The sequence below is a fragment of the Prunus mume genome, linkage group LG5 (genome assembly GCF_029339155.1).
Source record: "Prunus mume cultivar Tortuosa linkage group LG5, ASM2933915v1, whole genome shotgun sequence".
NCBI lineage: Eukaryota > Viridiplantae > Streptophyta > Magnoliopsida > Rosales > Rosaceae > Prunus > Prunus mume.
The window spans coordinates 10,590,517-10,596,516 of NC_142702.1; positions in this window are offsets into that span (position 1 = coordinate 10,590,517).

The window sequence follows — 6,000 nt, forward strand, 5'->3', positions numbered from 1 at the left end:
AGGAGTCATTTGGGGGTTTTGACCGAAATCAAATGGTAATGCTGTGCAATGCACCATCCACTTCAGAACGAACATTTGCGAACCTGAATTGTCAATTTCAAGGACCAATCGATATCTGATTGAGTCCAAAACTTGGGAACACCGTAATATGGTGGGGAAGTCATTTGGTGGGTTGTGAGTGAAATCAAATGGCTAATGCTGAACAATACACCATCCACTTCATTTCAGAAAGAACTTGAACTGAATTGTCCGATTTCAAGGACCAATCGATATCGGATTGAGTCCAAAACTTGGGAACACCGTAATATGGTGGAAGTAGTCATTTGGTGAGTTTTGAGTGAAATCAAATGGCTAATGCTCTGCAATACACCATCCACTTCATTTCAGAACGAACAAACGAACCTGAATTGTCCGATTTCAAGGACCAATCGATATCGGATTGAGTCCAAAACTGTGGAACACCGTAATATGGTGGAAGGAGTCATTTGGTGAGTTTTGAGTGAAACCAAATGGCTAATGCTGTGCAATACACCATCCACTTCATTTCAGAGCGAACTTTATGCGAACCTGAATTGCCGAATTCAAGGACCAATCGATATCGGATTGAGTCCAAAACTTGGGGAACACAGTAATATGGTTGGAGGAGTCATTTGGTGTATTTTTATTGAAATCCAATGGCAAAAGCTATGTGATACACCATCTACTTCATTTCAGAACGAACTTCGTAACTCTGAATTGTCCGATTTCAAGGACCAATCGATATCTGATTGAGTCCGAAACTTGGGGTACACCGTAATATGGTGGGAGGAGTCATTTGGTGGGTTTGAGTGAAATCAAATGGCTAATGCTGTGCAACACACCTTCCACTTCATTTCAGAACGAACTTCAGACGAACTTGAATTGTTCGATTTCAAGGACCAATCGATATCGGATTGAGTCCAAAACCGGGAACACTCAATATGGTGGGAGGAGTCATTTGGTGGGTTTGAGTGAAATCAAATGGCTAATGCTGTGCAACACACCTTCCACTTCATTTCAGAACTAACTTCGCATTTAACTTGAATTGTTCGATTTCAAGGACCAATCGATATCGGATTGAGTCCAAAACTTGGGGAACACCTCAATATGGTGGGAGGAGTCATTTGGTGGGTTTTGAGTGAAATCAAATGGCTAATGCTATGCAATACACCATCCACTTCATTTCGTAACGAACTTAATGCGAACTGAATTGTCCGATTTCAAGGACCAATCGATATCGGATCGAGTCCAAAACTTGGGAACACCGTAATATGGTGGAAGGAGTCATTTGGTGAGTTTTGAGTGAAACCAAATGGCTAATGCTGTGCAATACACCATCCACTTCATTTCAACGAACTTGTATGCGAACTGAATTGCGAATTCAAGGACCAATCGATATCGGATTGAGTCCAAAACTTGGGGAACACAGTAATATGGTTGGAGGAGTCATTTGGTGGGTTTTGAGTGAAATCAATGGCAAAAGCTATGCGATACACCATCTACTTCGTTTCAGAATGATCAGTTCACAATTGCATATCATTTTGTACTCTATAACTTATGATTTGGTTATGTTATTGAGTCAAACGTGTGCTTTTAATCCCTTTTCTGTTTATCATTCAGTTCATTGAGCCTTAGGTAGCAATGGTGCCTTTGGATAAGAAAAGGTGCAAAATGGTGCAAAACGAGCAGACTGGGTTGGCAACTCATTTCGGCCTCAACGTCTTTCTCCCAACTTTGATTGGCCCATATAATATGTGCCTGGAAAGATGAGAGTCTGAACTGCAAGATGGACTACTCAAATAGATCAATTGATTAAGTCAACCCCAATCCGTGAGCCCATAAAATGCACACCATGCTCAGGAATGCAACGCTAGCTGTTGAGTCATGTGCTGACAAGACAGCATGGAAACTCAGAAGGCATGGGCAGCTGACATTCCTAGAGGCATGGGCTACACATCAAATCAGCAGCATGGAAACTCAGAAGGCATGGGCAGCTGACATTCCTAGAGGCATGGGCTACACATCAAATCAGCATCATGGGCTACACATCAAATCAGCAGCATGGGAACCTAATGGGCAGCATCAGACAAATGGGAATAGCTAGGAATGGGTGTGCTTCACCAGCCAAAGGGGGAGAACGAATTTGCACTCTATAAATAGAGTGATGCACACTCATTCAGAAAAATGTCACTCCATTCAGCCTAAAATTCACTTCAGCCATCCTCTAACACTCCATCCTTCCCCAAACACTCCATTCAGTCCCAAATCACCAAAACAGCTCCAACAAGCCTTCCTTCCATTTCCCTACGAATTTCCTCTGTCTCCATCACCACTCACCCAAACTCATACCAAATCACCTCTTTAGTTGCCATACTCTAGATGTGAGAAAGCTCTTGGAGCATTAGTGTGGAGAAGCACTTGGAGAAGCCTTGGACACCACAAGTAACTTAAATGGGTTTTTCCAGTCTTATTACATTCATTATGTTTTCTCATTTCTGTTTAAGTTTCATTTCCATTATGAGTAGCTAAATTCATAACTAGGACTTGATGTAACCTAACATGAATATTCTGGGTTTATAAGTTGAAGTTTTGAGTTTCAAGTTTGATTCATGATTCATGTTCTTATTCATTATGCTTATCAGTTAATATGCTTGTTTGGATGATTGATCACCATTAGAACTTGTATATTAGCTATCTTGGTTTGAATCAAGAGTAGACACCATGCTTTGATTCGAATTGAACTATGAATAAGAAAAGTATGTATGGACATTCGACAACAGGGATTAGATACATGCTTGGTTGTTTAAATTGTTCTTCTATGCTTAATGAGTTCCTAATGCTTAATTTAGGTTAGACAACAAATAATCAAGTTAGGGAATTAGGAACACAAGGTTAGGACCAGACACCATGGCCTAATCACACTTTAGCTAGAATCAATCTTTGAATCCGAATTAGACTTGTCACTTGACTCCTTATAACCTAGAATTGAATTGTTATGGTGAATCGAATGCCCTAGTCTCCCAATCTGTTTTCCAGCCCACAAAAACACTCTTTGCTACATTTGCTCACTTTGCTTTTGTTTGAAATTTCGTTTTGCCTCATTTGTTCAACAATTACAATCACTCTTGGTTTAAATTCTATTTTAGACTTAACCTCCAACTTTCTTGAATTTGGTAATCTAAGTACATAACTAATTTTAACTTCTCAGTCCTGGAGTACGCACTGCACTTGTCTTGCTATATTACTAATTGGCCCGCATACAATTGCGAAGTTAACATATTAACACAGAACGAACTTCAGACGAACTTGTCCAATTTCAAGGACCAATCGATATCGGATTGAGTCCAGAACTTGGGGAACACCGTAATATGGTGGGAGGACTCATTTGGTGGGTTTGAGTGAAATCAAATGGCTAATGCTGTGCAATACACCATCCACTTCATTTCAGAACGAACTTCGTCTGAACCTGAATTGTCCGATTTCAAGGACCAATCGATATCGGATTGAGTCCAAAACTGTGGGAACACCGTAATATGGTGGAAGGAGTCATTTGGTGAGTTTTGAGTGAAATCAAATGGCTAATGCTGTGCAATACACCATCCACTTCATTTCAGAACGAACTTCGTACGAACTGAATTGTCCGATTTCAAGGACCAATCGATATCGGATTGAGTCCAAAACTTGGGGAACACCATAATATAGTGGGAGGGGTCATTTGGTGTAATTTTAGTGAAATCAATGGCAAAAGCTATGCGATACACCATCTACTTCGTTTACTATGAACTATCAATTTCAAGGACCAATCGATATCTGATTGAGTCCAAAACTTGGGGAACACCGTAATATGGTGGGAGGAGTCATTTGGTGGTTTTGAGTGAAATCAAATGGCTAATGCTGTGCAATACACCATCCACTTCATTTCAGAACGAACTTCGTACGAACTGAATTGTCCGATTTCAAGGACCAATCGATATCGGATTGAGTCCAAAACTTGGGGAACACCGTAATATGGTGGGAGGAGTCATTTGGTGGGTTTTGAGTGAAATCAAATGGGTAATGCTGTGCAATACACCATCCACTTCATTTCAGAACGAACTTCGTACGAACTGAATTGTCCGATTTCAAGGACCAATCGATATCGGATTGAGTCCAAAACTTGGGGAACACCGTAATATGGTGGGAGGAGTCATTTGGTGAGTTTTGAGTGAAATCGAATGGCTAATGCTGTGCAATACACCATCCACTTCATTTCAGAACGAACTTCGTACGAACCTGAATTGTCCGATTTCAAGGACCAATCAATATCGGATTGAGTCCAAAACTTGGGGAACACCGTAATATGGTGGAAGGAGTCATTTGGTGGGTTTTGAGTGAAATCAAATGGCTAATGCTGTGCAACACACCATCCACTTCATTTCAGAAGCGAACTTCGTATGAACTTGAATTGTCCGATTTCAAGGACCAATCGATATCGGATTGAGTCCAAAACTTGGGGAACACCGTAATATGGTGGAGGAGTCATTTGGTGGGTTTTGAGTGAAATCAAATGGCTAATGCTATGCAATACACCATCCTACTTCATTTCAGAACGAACTTGCGAACCTCAATTGTCCGATTTCAAGGACCAATCGATATCGGATTCAGTCCAAAACTTGGGGAACACCGTAATATGGTGGGAGGAGTCATTTGGTGAGTTTTGAGTGAAATCAAATGGCTAATGCTGTGCAATACACCATCCACTTCATTTCAGAACGAACTTCGTACGAACCTGAATTGTCCGATTTCAAGGACCAATCGATATCGGAGTTAGTCCAAAACTTGGGGAACACCGTAATATGGTGGGAGGAGTCATTTGGCGGGTTTTGAGTGAAATCAAATTGGTAATTGTTGTGTTCCTTCCAAGTGCCAATATATGGTTAGTATAACGGTACAAGTAAGGGTGTCGAACCACAGGGACCGATTGGACCTCTATAAATTACTAGTTTTGAAAGAACCCTAACTAAAAGGGAAAGTAACAAATTGAGAGTAGTTTGTGTTGTAAATGAAAGATAACTTAAAATGCAAGACAGAATGTAGCAGCGAATGAGATATTGATGTAAGAAGAATAGGGATGAGACCAGGGATTTGAATTCACCATTGCAAAACCAATTCCATGTTTATAAAATTAAACCGTATTCAACTACCAACCTGTTTCCAGAGTTCGTTTTACATATATATGATCAGCCATATGATGTGTGGTTTTGATCAAATTCTCCTAATCTGCAACCTAATTGGGATGTTCAACTTTGGTTCCAAGTTAAGAGTCATTACCATGCAAGAAAACGTTAAAGAACCGAAGAAAACACATGGCAGGATGTTTGCATAGCATTCTCTTCATTCATTCACATGTCTACCAAGATTAAGCATGATGTTTACAATAACCTTGACTAGATAATCTGTAGGCAACCCTAATGGTGATTAGACATTAAAATTGACAAACAAATTTAACAATAGATTCAGTGAATGAAACAAGAAACAGATTGATGAACTGAATACTTTAACTTAGAAACATGGATCAAAGTTGCAAGGCTACATCGAAATCCCTAGCTATGAATTTAGTTACACATCATGTTCACAAGATTAAAACGAAAATAAACAACATGAGTGAAATAAATTCATGAGAGGAAACCCTTGAACCAATTCTGATGTTGAACTTCTCCAAGAACAGCCTCCTGATGAGTCTTGATGGTGGAAATATATGGGCGGCTAGGGTTTAAGTGTGTGTGAAAGGGGAGAATAACAAAAAGAAGGATGTCTAGGGTTGTGAAATTCGTCCAAAATAAATAGGGTCTGTGAAAGTGGCTAAAAGGCAAGTTTTTATGGGGTAAAAGAGGCTGTCAGATATTCCAAAGAGATCCTAATAAATCAGCCTTTATTTTGCACGTTTTTGCCTTATTTGGCACCTCCAAATTAGGCTAGAAATCCCCATTACTTTCCCATTCC